Here is a 13,112-nt window from a genome sequence, read left to right on the forward strand (position 1 = left end):
AGATTCTTAGAGATTTTGCAGATTGTTAAGAAGTTTGAGTTATTTTTGTTATACATTCATGGAGATTAATATGAAAAGCAGCTTGTAGATTGCCTAATCTACATCTATATTCTACCAAATTGTGTTGTGTAATCGGTAACGTCTATTATTTTGAGTTAGCAACGTGGTAATCTTTTTGTCTATTATGTTATGAACCATATTACGCACGTCAGTGGTGTATGGGAATTACTGTGATAGGCCATATTGTTGATGATTCTATGTCCACAGATTTGTGAAATTGACGATTTTGTAAGTTTTATGGAAGTCCGTTGTTGAATGCTAACTTGGATAATATCTGATAATTGCTCAAATTACAGGGGACTAATTGGATAGTTTATTAAGTTGTCATTGTATTGATCTTTATTGTTATTTTCTTGTTTCCCTTACGCTTCACATTTTATTTCCCTAGAGAATCTTAAATCATAAAATACAAAAAAAGAGGAAGTGCAATTGTTCGTAAACCAGTGAGATTTAGTTCTAACCAGCAGGCCCCTTTACAGGTATAACCACATCAACCATAGAGCTATCCATCACCGTTGAGACCCGACTATAGAGACCTTGGGGTAGTGAGTTATTCTAAACTTGTTACTTTTCAGGAGAGGTGGTGAGTGTTTGCATAAACTACTTGACTGTTGGTGGGTGTGTCAAAACGCACGTCAACAGATCTCATATCCACAAATCTGATCATCATGGAATATCCGATGAAGAGCCTCTATCCCATCCTCCTCCATCTACTCATATGACAATAATGCCCCAATCACTGAAATCCACAAAATTCGATAACAGTCGTCTGGAGTGACTGTTATCTCACTAGTAGCCAAATGAAAGGTGTTCATGTCACTGTGCCACCTCTTTGCCAAAGCTGTCAGCAAACCCTGATTAATGATATACCGAGGCATGTCCAACAAAGAGGATAAACCACACCTCTCAATAACATCTCTATTCGCCTGTGTCAAACGCGAAAACAAGGACCATGGTCTCGAAAAATCGCTCTCGTGATTGGAGTACGCCAAGATGTGCCTGCAAAACAACAAATGTCCAACATCAGTTCCCATATCTATCTGATATATCCAATCAACACAAAAACAACTTGAAACAACGAAGCATTATATCAAGTTCCATATCGAAATCAATCAAGTTCCATATCACACATCAAGTTCCATATAAAAAATCAAAGACCTATAACACAAGCACCATAACGTAAGCACCATATCGAGATATCAAATCAATGACCCATAACGCAAGCAACTCACAAATCCATAGCGTGAAAATCATATCAGGAACCATATCGAAAATCAAGAATTGGAACTCATATCAGACATCAAACTTAATTGCAAAGCAAAAATCAAAGATCCAAATCAAAAGAAAATCAAGATCCTCATTCAAAACAATCAACTTGACACTTCCTAAACGAAAGCAATTCCAAACAAACTCTCCAATCACCATACCAAGAATTGGAAATCAAAATCAATTGCAAGGCAAAAATCAAAGATCCATATCAAAAGAAAATTGGGATCCTCATAAAAAACAAACACTCAATCTAGCAATCCATATCAAAGCATAAAAATCTGACATTTAGACAGCAGGCACGACCTTGAAACAACTCAACAGGCAACTATTCACCCATAAATTATCTCCCTCATCTATTTTACCCCTGCAATGCAATCTTCCCACTCCTTTCTAGCTATTTTCTTGCTTACACGCTAAAGTAACCCTCCCACGCGCTACGTTGCCACCTATGCGCTAGCTGAACTCGGCTACGTGCTAAGACCTTTACTCCATGCGCTAGGTCAACCCTATGCACTACCCAAATCATCTGTTGCGCTACACTAAGAACCCTATGCGCTAGGTTAACCCTGCACGCTACCCTATGCACTGCATGCACAAACCTGTTAGCCCTATGCGCTACCCTAAACCTACGATGTGCTACATGATGACTCCCAGATGCTACCCTAGCTAAACAACCCTATGCGCTAAAGTTTGTATTGTATGCGCTAGGAAAGAAACCCTACTTGCTAAATCGCGAAAATTGGAAGCAAAAAATTTAAAATGTGACTAAAATCGACAAAACAAAAAGCAAACAGGGAAAAATTAAGATGACTTACAGGTGGACTATACGCGGCGAGCCTCTGGTATTGGCGAATGCGCTCGAAACAGTGAGAAGCATAAGGAATTGACATTTTGTCACTCTCGCAAGAAGTCAAAAGGTGCAAATAATCCAAATGAAATCACTTTTTACCTTTTATAGGGTAAAAGTCAACTAGGGTTAGTAGGTGGGGCATGTATTTTGCTCATTTTCTCACTTTTAACCCTATCAAACATCATTTTTCGGGAGATGAATCAATAAACTCTGCATTCAACACAGTCAACATTTAAAAATGCAATCAATTCAAAAATGCTTATCAAATCGATAAAATTTTCACCATACTTGATTCATCTCCCAAGGGGGCATCATCAATATCATTCATCAAATCTGGGGCACAACATCATCATATCGACATCTCGACACAAACATCATATCTGACAAAATTTCTTTGAATCAAAATGTGCACACACGTCACTTCAAAGAGGGGCAAAATGTAGACGTATAAAAATGACCACTTTCTTAAGTGAATATTTAATATTCATTTTTAATCTCATTCCTCTATTTAATTAAATCAAATTTGATTAAATTATTCACATTCATCTATTTGATTAAATAAATTATTCAATTTATTTAATTAAATTCACCTAAACCTTTTCTACCCAATTAAATAAATCACTTTATTTAATTAATTCCCCTTTTTTCCCTTTTTAATTAAATTTACATTTAATTAGATTGATTCTTGCAAATAAATAAATCTAATTTATTTATTTAAATCCCCCACTTGTATTTATACAAGTTGCATCTATTTTAGTTGAAATAAAGTAATTTATTTTAATTAGAATTACCCTCCATCCACTTGCATTCTCCTACATCTCCCACTTGCCTCCCTAAACCCCCTTCTAGATTCTTCTAATCAATTCTAAATTAGCCTAACCCATCTCCTAAATATTGTCACATCCCTAAACAAAGGGAAGTCACTTCTCAAACCCTCAAAGTCTTTGAAAATCATTAAAGGCTTTATGTCTCCAACAAGTTAACCTCGAAAGTCTTCCAAACCATTAATGGTTAACTCAACCCTCTTGCATGATTAGAGACTTCCTCTCTAACTCAACCCTCATCTAACCCCAAGGTCTCATCAAGCATTCATTGCTTTGACCATGGTTATTCCTTTAACCCTTGCACAAGAGTTTATCCTTTGGGTAAAAGCTTTATCCAATGGATAACCTTAACCTAACCTTAACCCTTACCCCCTAAGGTAACCATGAGGTCTTCTCAAGCATTTAATGCTTCTTACATCTCCTCTCAAGCAATCTTATCTTGACAATTGTCACCATTTCATTGGTGAGAATTGTAAACATGGATTGATAACTTTCAATCCTAGCCCTTGTTAAGATTATCCAATCTTGACCCTTCATTGCCTTGTTTTTCCTATAAATAGAGCTTTCATTCCTCCATTTTGATATCCAAGTCTTTAGTATCAAAATTATAGACATTTTACTAAACATCTAATCTAAATCATTTTTAATCAAGCATTTAGCCTCTCTTTGATAGAAATAATCTTCATAACATCTTAAATAGGCATTTGTATTATCCCATAACGATCATGTTAGACTAGTATATCATGCTAGGATAGTTTTTTTACTAATCCTTTCATTTTGTTATCATATCCATGCTAGTTTAAAACATGCTAGACTTAGTATCATGCATAACTAGGAATGCATCCATGCTTGATTGATCAATATCCCTCGTTTTCATGATTGTCATCCCCAAGTCACTTTGCTCAATGATCTGAGATCAAAGGTATTGACTTGAGGGGTCATGTGAAAGAGAGAACAATGGAACATCCCTTGGGAAGTTGAGTTATTCAATATAACTCCATAACTTGCACCAAGAGTCCCATTGGTGTGTGAACCAGTTCGAAATCACATTTTCTATTTCATCCCCCCACTTTTCCCTCACACACACCTTATTACAAATTTTTTAAATTTTTTGAAGGGTGGCACCGCAACTTCATGCATTTGCTTGATGACTTTGATATTGAGAGCTTAGCACTTTTTAGTGCAAGCATGTGAGTTACAACTTACAACATGGAGTCATTACAACAATGATGCTTAGAGGATTTATGGAGTCAATAGTTCTAGATTATATGGAAGATGCTTGGTTTAGTAAGTCAAGAGTTGTTGTGAAATATTTGTTTTTTATAACGTAGTAAACAAGGGACAAAGGTTACAAAAATTGTTAGACCAGGTACAATTCCATCAAACTATTTCATAACTCTATGAAGGTGTAGCTCCCAAGTTGCATTCTCGAGTTCTCGAAGCACCACCTTGAACTCCCAAATGATAAATCTCCCAAATTATTTGACAACAATCCATGTCGAGCTACATCCATGGTGCTTCATCAAGTTGTCTAATAACCCTTGAAAAGGTACAATTTTCAAGATCCCTAGACTTGAATTTTTTTAGCGTAATCTATATTTAGTTTTTGTAAGATCTTTTCCTATCTTGAAAATAATGAACTTCACAATATATGAAGTATTCAATTTTGTGAGCTTGTGCCTATGTGCGTGTATGAGTGTCGTAAACACATATAATGTATCAAAGATGACTTTTAAAGCACAAACATCAAATAAGATGGTAAAAAATTCTTTTTTAATATATCAAATTTAATTGAATATTATACTTTTTACAACATGCTCAAATTTTTTATAACACCTTTTTTTTATCACTTTAATAAATACAGTATGAAGTGTCCCTTTCAAACTTTATAACTAATTTTATATCAAATGTAAAATTAAAAAAATATATAAATAATACGTAAATTTGAAAATTTATTTTTGGCTTCCTCTAATTCATTTACATAAAAATATAAGACCAGTTCCAAATAAAACACTAGATAGATGATGGAAACTCTAATTCATCCGGCATTTAAGAAGTCAACTCAAAGCAAACCCCAATGTCCAAGAATAACTCACAGTCGCAGAGATAATAACAAATACCAGTTACTAGAAACACCAATAACCCTTCATGATTCTTCACTTTTCACCTGGCTATCTGCCCTTCCCATGAATTAGAATCCATTTTCATTGGCTGTTTTCAATCATTCACTTCCATCATGTAGGGAAGGAGATAACGAAAAAAAACCCTAGCTGAGATAAATGCTGATAGTGACAGAAAATATGGGCCAGGTACGGATAAAAATGAATTTTTTCTTCATGCTTTTGCCGGCAGACGCTGCTTCCTTTTTTGAGGCATTTGGAGTAACCAGCTGCCGCTTTCTATTTTCTCATCATAGATGTTAGGTATTCATCAATGGCATTTTACAAGATAAATGATTTCAGCCTTTCTTCAGAGTTCGCAAGATAAATGTCAGGTATTCATTAATGACATTTTACAAAAAACCCTAGCTGAGATAAATGCTGGCAGTGGCAGAAAATATGGCTGCTTCCTTTATTGTAGGCATTTGGAGTAAGCAGGTGTCGCTTTCTATTTTCTCATTATAGATGTTAGGTATTCATCAATGGCATTTTACAAGATAAATGTTCAGTTTTTCTTTATAGATCACAAGATAAATGCCAGGTAATTCATTAATGAAGTATAGAAATAATTAATGTTTTGAAATTGTGTCCATTTCTTTCTTACAGCATTTCTTTTAAAGAATCTATCATGTGTTCTAATAATTTAAAGAGAAAACGCAAACAAATATAATATAGATATAATTAATTTACAATGTGCACAGTAAAATATAAATACAATATTATTACTATTTAAGATTATTATAAGATATTATACAAATGCTTACAAAGCATTACTTTTCTCTATTAATCTAATTAAGTCAAGGTGTCTTTATTATAATGTAAAACTTAATTTTTCCAACAGCAATTTATGAAATAAATCTTTGGGATTTATGTAGGTATCATTTGAAAATATTTTATAGTCTGTAAATTTTTTCAATGTTGTTTGTTTCTCATATTCTAATTCAATTTAATGTTTTTCATGAGATCCAAACCTCACTGACAAACTCTGAAGTGGAGTCAAAGTTTCATATGGGAACAGGCACAACCAAAAAAACTTATAATATTACGATCACTATGAATTGGGATAATCTTAATCTTAATTCGCTTTTCACTATTCACTTAAAAATTAAAACATTTTATCATCTTGAAAATAATCCATTTTTATACATATAATTTCTAAAAAAACCTGAAACATTAAGAATTTGAATGATCTTAATCATAATTATTTTTTAACCTTTTGTAATTATTTTTCTAAAGAAGATTGAACAGTAATCTGGCTAAATAGTTTATGTATTTTAACATGTATATTGCTGACTTATTAGTTAACAAATCGCAGAATCATCTAAACTTAGATTCTACTTACTTTTGTAGGATTTCATACATTAGCTTGTCAAGGGAAAAGTTGAATGCCATGGAAAACTAACTAGTTGATCATCACTAGAATCCTAAGTTACCGGTTCGGGTTTGGGCTCAGATTCGGGGCACGCAAACCCAGTTCGTGGGTTCGGGCAAATTTTTTTTTGCCCTTTGGGTTCGTGGGACGTGTTCGTCTGTACATGTATATTTATATACATATTATATACAAAAATTTAAAGAAATATACAAAATTATAAAACTAAATACATTTGATAGTATGATACTTCATTATTGATCAATGCCAAATGCCAATTGATAGTTCAGAATTGAACTGGAAGATGGAACAATGCAAAATGGTAGAAGAAAAACATTTAATATTATGCTACTTCATCATTGCTCAATGTGTGAGGAATACCCAACGATAGAAGGGGTCCTTTTAGGAACATTTTAAAGTTTTTGGATGCAAAAAAAGGTCAAAAATGTCTGCTTTTGTTATGTTTTGGTCCTCAGTGCCTTTGGATATGCCTGGGTTTGTACCTGGCAAACCCAAACCCCTAGGTTCGTACCCAAGGTGAATCCAGACGACCCCCCTGGCGAACCTGAACCCAAGCGAACCCAATTCAGGTGCATGAACCAAAACAGGCGAACCCGGTAACTTAGCTAGAAACTGAATGAATGCTTTTACACAAAATACTACATGATTATCAGAGGGCTTGCTTAATGTAGAAATATCTAATTTGACCATGAAGATATTTTCCAATTGACCATATCAACTAACATGTCTAGCTAGAAAAGATGTTTTTTCTTGAGAGCAGACTGTTTTTCAGCCACCAAAAATATTGCGAGATCCTTCAAGCATAGTTAAAAACCATCATTATTACTTCTTGTGTCTACATCTACAAAATTGTACTGTAGATTAACTATAATGTTTAAGAACTATTTAATATATTATATTTCTATTACTAAAATTTGTTTTGAACTTTTTGAAAACGTCAGGGATTAATTCTGGCTGTTTTTATAGAATAATAAAGCCTATTAAGCTCAACTGTATTGTTTGAGATTAAGATGTTGTATATCCCCTGATATTATATAATATAAACAAGCATAAAAGTCATGTGCCTTGCCCCTGTTGCCCCTGGCATATACAAGCTTAATGGCTGAACACATCTGCCATCTGTGGCAGCACACATTAGAGGATTGGGCTGGTAATTTTTCTTTTGCAAATTTGAAAACAATACTATCACCAGAAAGCTTCTCTTTTCTTGGGTGGCTTCGGACATCATTGTACAATTGCAATAGATTCAGACAATCTGTTTGGTTGCAAGCAACAAAAACCAATTTCAAGACGATCTGGTATTAGTGTGTTTTTGGATCTTGATAAGTCTAAAGTACTCACTTTTTTCACCTTTACTCATCAAATCAGGATGACTGCCTTGCTCAACAATCTTTCCATCCTCAATAACTACTATGCAGTCAGAGTGTTGAATTGTGCTCAATCTATGAGCTATAACTATGCTTGTTCTTCCCACCATAACTCGATCTAGAGCTTCCTGAACAACCTTCTCTGATTGAGTATCCAATGCACTAGTTGCCTCATCCAGAAGTAAGATACTTGGATTTCTTATTATTGCTCTTGCTATAGCTATTCGTTGCTTCTGCCCACCAGACAGCTGCAGTCCTCTATCACCCGGATTTGTATCATATCCATTCTCCAAATGACTAAAACAATATTAATAAGAATACATCAGTCTCCAAAAAGGGGAAAAAAGGTTCGAGTTAGAGTATTTTACTCACCATATAAATCCATGGGCATTACTAGCTTCTGCGGCCTCAATCACCTCTGCCTCAGTTGCATCCTCCTTACCATACAAAATGTTATCTCTAATACTCCCTGCAAACAAAGTTGGCTCTTGCCCTACCAACCCTATAAAACGTCTCAAGTACCTTAAATTAAATACTTTAATGTCTTTATTATCTATTAAAACTAGTCCTTTGATAGGATCATAGAATCTCTCCAAGAGTCCAATAATGGTGGACTTTCCACACCCGCTTTTTCCAATCAGAGCCACACCGCTTCCTGCTTTGATTTCAAGGCAGAAATCTCTCAATACAATAACATTGGGACGAGCAGGATAAGAGAAGTCTACATTTCTTAGTTCAACATTGCCATCAATTTTATCTGGCTTAAGTCCGCCAATATCTTCTGGATTTATGGAACTATTTCTGTCCAAGATCACAAATACAGATTTCAAAGCATCCGCACCCTTGGCTATGTCTGAGGTCATGCTTCCAGCATCTGCTATAATCCGCCCAACTCTTCCCATGATTGCCATGCAAGTTAAAAATGCATGAAAACTTAAATGTCCTTGCTGTTTAAGCTTACCTCCGTACCAAAATCCCAAAGCTATTTGGGATATATGGATAAATTCACATGTTCCAAGGACCAATCCTGCATTCCATGATTGCATCTTGATCTCTTTATGGGGTACTTCTTGTGTTGATTCATAAAGCTGGAGGATTCTTTCCTCACAACAGAAAGCTGCAATGGTTCTATGATTTACAACACTTTCTGTGGCCACTTGGCTGGTTTGATTTTGGGCTTTGATAGACTTCCTTGAAAGATGCTTGAGTAGAACCTTTTTCGTGTAGTGGCAGTAGATCTGTACAGGTTGTATGGCAATTAATACAATAGCAAAACGCCAGGTCATAACTAGTGTAACAATACAGGATATAACCACTGCTGATAGACTTTCCACCATAAGCGACAAGCGATCTCCCACCAAGGATCTCATCTGCATAACAATAGAATAATTCAATCAAGATACTATATTTCTTCTATCTGTAAATATTCTATCTTAATCTATTGATGTAATACTCGCCATATTAGCTTCTTTTGATAGCTTGGAACAAACAACTCCACTTGAATTTTCTTTCATATCAAACCATCCCACTTCAAAGGTTAAAATTTTTGACAGCGTTTTCATACGGACCCTTCTGATTAAGAACTCTCCCATGACCGCAAAGTTATAATGCTCGATTACATTTGCTAGGAAGGACCACACTGTCAATGCCACAAAAGTAATGAAGTAACTTCTTATTTTGTCCCTTATTTCATCGTGATTATCCAGAAATAGGACTGATATCATGCTCGCCATAGCAATAGAGTAAGATGGATTCAGGGCTCCGTATCCAATGGCACCAAGGCACCCTAGTGCAGCATTCTTCCATTCTGGAGAATTCATTGCAAGCATTAGGCAGAAGGATGGAGTTCGAGTTTTATCTGAAAATTCCATTTTTTCTTCTTTTTCTAACGCAGAAGATGAACTCCCACGTTGGTCTGCAATATCTGAGATGTTCTCGAGGTCCTGGCTGCTTGCTCTCAAAATTGGTTCAGAGCTATTGTTGTCAACTGTTCGTTCTTTGACCATTTGCTGTTGTAAGAGAATGAGAGCTGCATACTTGCCATTTAGCATCTGGATCAGCTCCTCGTGCCCGCCTGACTCTGTAACACAACCATCTTGCACAACTGCAATTTTTTCTGCAGCTTTCACTGTGGAGAGATGATGCGCCACAATAATAGTTGTTCGTCCTGTAGAAGCTTTATCAAGAGCATCCTGCACAATGTGCTCTGATTCTGCATCCAGAGCACTAGTGGCTTCATCCAACAACATTATTGAAGGGTTTTTCAGCATTGTCCGAGCAATGGCTATCCGCTGCTTTTGCCCTCCAGACATCTGGACGCCCCGTTCTGCTACCTGCAATATGAAAAGAATACGAAGAAAAATTATCAGCTGTATGAAGTGATTTCATAAGAATAATGGAAGCTAAAAAGTATTTATCCTTTGAAAGGAGGAATTTTAATGGATAATTGTTAGCTTAAACTGGTAATCTGCGTTTCTAGGAAGGAGTAAAGTGATAATAGGGAATTGAGAAAAGTTGAATTAAGGAATTAAATAATAGCTGTCAAAGGTTTTGTGAAAATGAATTTAGTACAAAACTCATGGAAAATACACTTTGAAGAAAATTTCTATGCAGAAGCATTCTGAGATTAGGTAAGCTCAAAGGACAGAACCCTAAAAATAGAAATAGAAGAATAAAAGAGTCAGTCAAAGTAAACGAGGAAAACCAGGCCAGCCATGGAACAGCTACACTCCCTGTTAAACTTCACGATATTTTTAGAACGTACAATTCTGAAAGTAATTTAGTTAATTTTAATGGGTAAAATCTTAATCCTTCAGCCCTAAAGATCCTACATGGTCTCCCATAGCTTTTCATTTCATATCACCTTCATAATGCAACTGGATTTTAAACATCTAAAACCTACCTGTGTATCATATCCCTGTGGTAGTTGAGTGATAAAGTTGTGGGCATTAGCAGCCATTGCAGCAGTGGTGATTTCATCCATGGTAGCATTCTCTTTCCCAAACAATATATTCTCTCGAATAGAGGTAGCAAAAAGGGTTGGCTCTTGACTGACTAGACCGATTTGGCTGCGCAGCCATTTCAGTTGCAAGTCTTGAATGTTCACTCCATCGAGAAGTATCTCTCCTGCAGTTGGATCATAAAAACGTTCAAATAACCAAATTGCTGTGGATTTTCCTGATCCGCTTGCCCCAACCAGAGCCATAGTTTGTCCAGCAGGAACAATTAGGGAGAAATTTCTAAATATCTGAGTGTCTGGTCGAGAAGGATATGTGAATTGTACATTTCTAAATTGGATTTCGCCATATATCTTTTCCAATATATTCCCTGCTTCATCTGCTTGATCGATCTCTGGTACTCTATCGATCATTTCAGAGATGTGAAATGCAGCAATGGCTGCCTCTGAAAAGTACTTGAGATTGGTAAGTGCCATCGCCAAAGCCCTGTAGTCGAAATCAACAATTTCAAAACAAGAAAATAAAAAAATACCCAACATAAAATGTTTTGGAAAATAATAGATACATACATTCCACCATGAGTTATAAGCAGGCCAATTGCCAGAACGCCTCCTGGTGATACAGCATGAGATATGACCAAGCCGCTCCCACGCCATGCCATGAAAGCCCATATAACAAAAGTAAAGCCATTGCTTCCAATAGCCTATCCTTTTGCTAGACCTTGCTTAAGACCTTGCTTTACAATTGTATCGAGTACACATGAATATTTCTTGATTAGACCATGCTCTCCCACGAATGAATACACAGTCCTGATGGAGGAAAGTGCTTGCTCTACTGTTGTACCGGCCTTATTATTTTGTGCATGCGTATCCCTTGCCAACCTCATCAGAATCTTACCATAAATGAATCCCGGAGTGATCAATAATATGACCAATGGAAAGATCACCAAGGTCAGCTTCCATGACAAGTAAAAGCTAGCAGCATAGGAACCAATAAAGGTTGTCACATTCTTGATAAAAAATGGAGCCTGCAAAAGAAATAGTGATCAACAACGATCAGAACAAAAAATCTCTGGAAATAAGAAATAGAGAAGCAGGGTGCATCAGTATATCAAAATTTATGTGAATAAACAAAAAATATCCAGACTTGAGAACCTTTTCACCGAGTACATCTTGGATGAGAAGAGTATCATTGGTAACAACATTAACCACCTCGGCGGTGTCTGTGCCTCTTGTGTCGAAAAATTGGGCATCTTGTCTCAACACAGCTCTTAAATATTTTCTTCTCAGTCGAGCCGCCTGTCTTTCTCCACTCCTAGTCCAAAAGAAAGCCTCTGAAAATAAGCACAGCCAGCCAATGCTCTTAATTTCACTGACCAACATTAAACATTTCAATTCTATCAAATTATAGACAGAAACATTACCTAGGAAGGCTGCAAACCATACTGCAGCGGCCACATACACAAAATACAAAACTCCCTGCACCAGCCACAGCGAAGACAATTATAATCTAGCTACTAGTGCTAAAAAGGTAGAAGCAATCAAATTTATATGGCCAACAATTTACCTTATCAATTTTGGTGATAAAATCACCATTTTTCTGAGATGGACCATATCCTAAAGTATTGGATAATCTTCCCCATATTATCCATGTAGCAGGTATAGATAATCCGTCTCCAATGCAACCTAAAGTTCCCAATGCCATTGTCAATATATCAATATAATCAGCATTCTTGAAAACGTTCCAGATGACTATTTTTTGAGCTGCTGTATCATCTGAACGACCATTTCTGTTAAACGCATTTCTTTCCATGATTGTAAAAACAATGCCAAATTCCTTTCAAATAGGGAATTTTAGGCAGGATATATAACAACTGACCAAGTGATCAGAGTCTCTTTCACTGCCATACATAACAGCTATAACAGGGTAACATCCTTGTTCAAACCGAATTGAAAAACAGAGCTATTTATGCACTTTAAAAACACAAACATCATAATGAAAAGAGATTAGCAACTTGAAGAGAAAAAAAAGAACCATTTAGCGGGAGAAAAAAACGAAGAGAATTTTAAAATCTAATCGCCTTGTCAATTTTAATAAACTTTTAAGAGTTATATATAGTAGCTGTCTTTTTACTGCAACCGACCTTTTATAGTGGATGTCTTTTTATTGCGCGCTGGTTCAGCAACAATTTCAAGAGAGTGCCATGATATCGCGCGCTTGTTCAGCATCAATTTCA

At 35.9% G+C, this 13,112-nt stretch overlaps 1 long non-coding RNA gene and 1 pseudogene across 1 annotated transcript; one reads left to right on the forward strand and one right to left on the reverse strand.

The window, feature by feature from the left end:
* The first annotated feature begins 5,008 nt into the window (after positions 1-5,008).
* On the forward strand, positions 5,009-5,679 carry LOC131056108 (uncharacterized). The gene is made up of 2 exons (XR_009108576.2): positions 5,009-5,312; positions 5,420-5,679. It is a non-coding gene; the product is annotated as an uncharacterized LOC131056108 (long non-coding RNA).
* Positions 5,680-7,512: 1,833 nt separating this feature from the next.
* LOC131056107 (putative multidrug resistance protein) lies at positions 7,513-12,855 on the reverse strand (annotated as a pseudogene).
* Between the last annotated feature and the right edge of the window lie 257 nt (positions 12,856-13,112).

The sequence above is a fragment of the Cryptomeria japonica genome, unplaced genomic scaffold (assembly GCF_030272615.1).
Source record: "Cryptomeria japonica unplaced genomic scaffold, Sugi_1.0 HiC_scaffold_216, whole genome shotgun sequence".
Classification (NCBI taxonomy): Eukaryota; Viridiplantae; Streptophyta; class Pinopsida; order Cupressales; family Cupressaceae; genus Cryptomeria; species Cryptomeria japonica.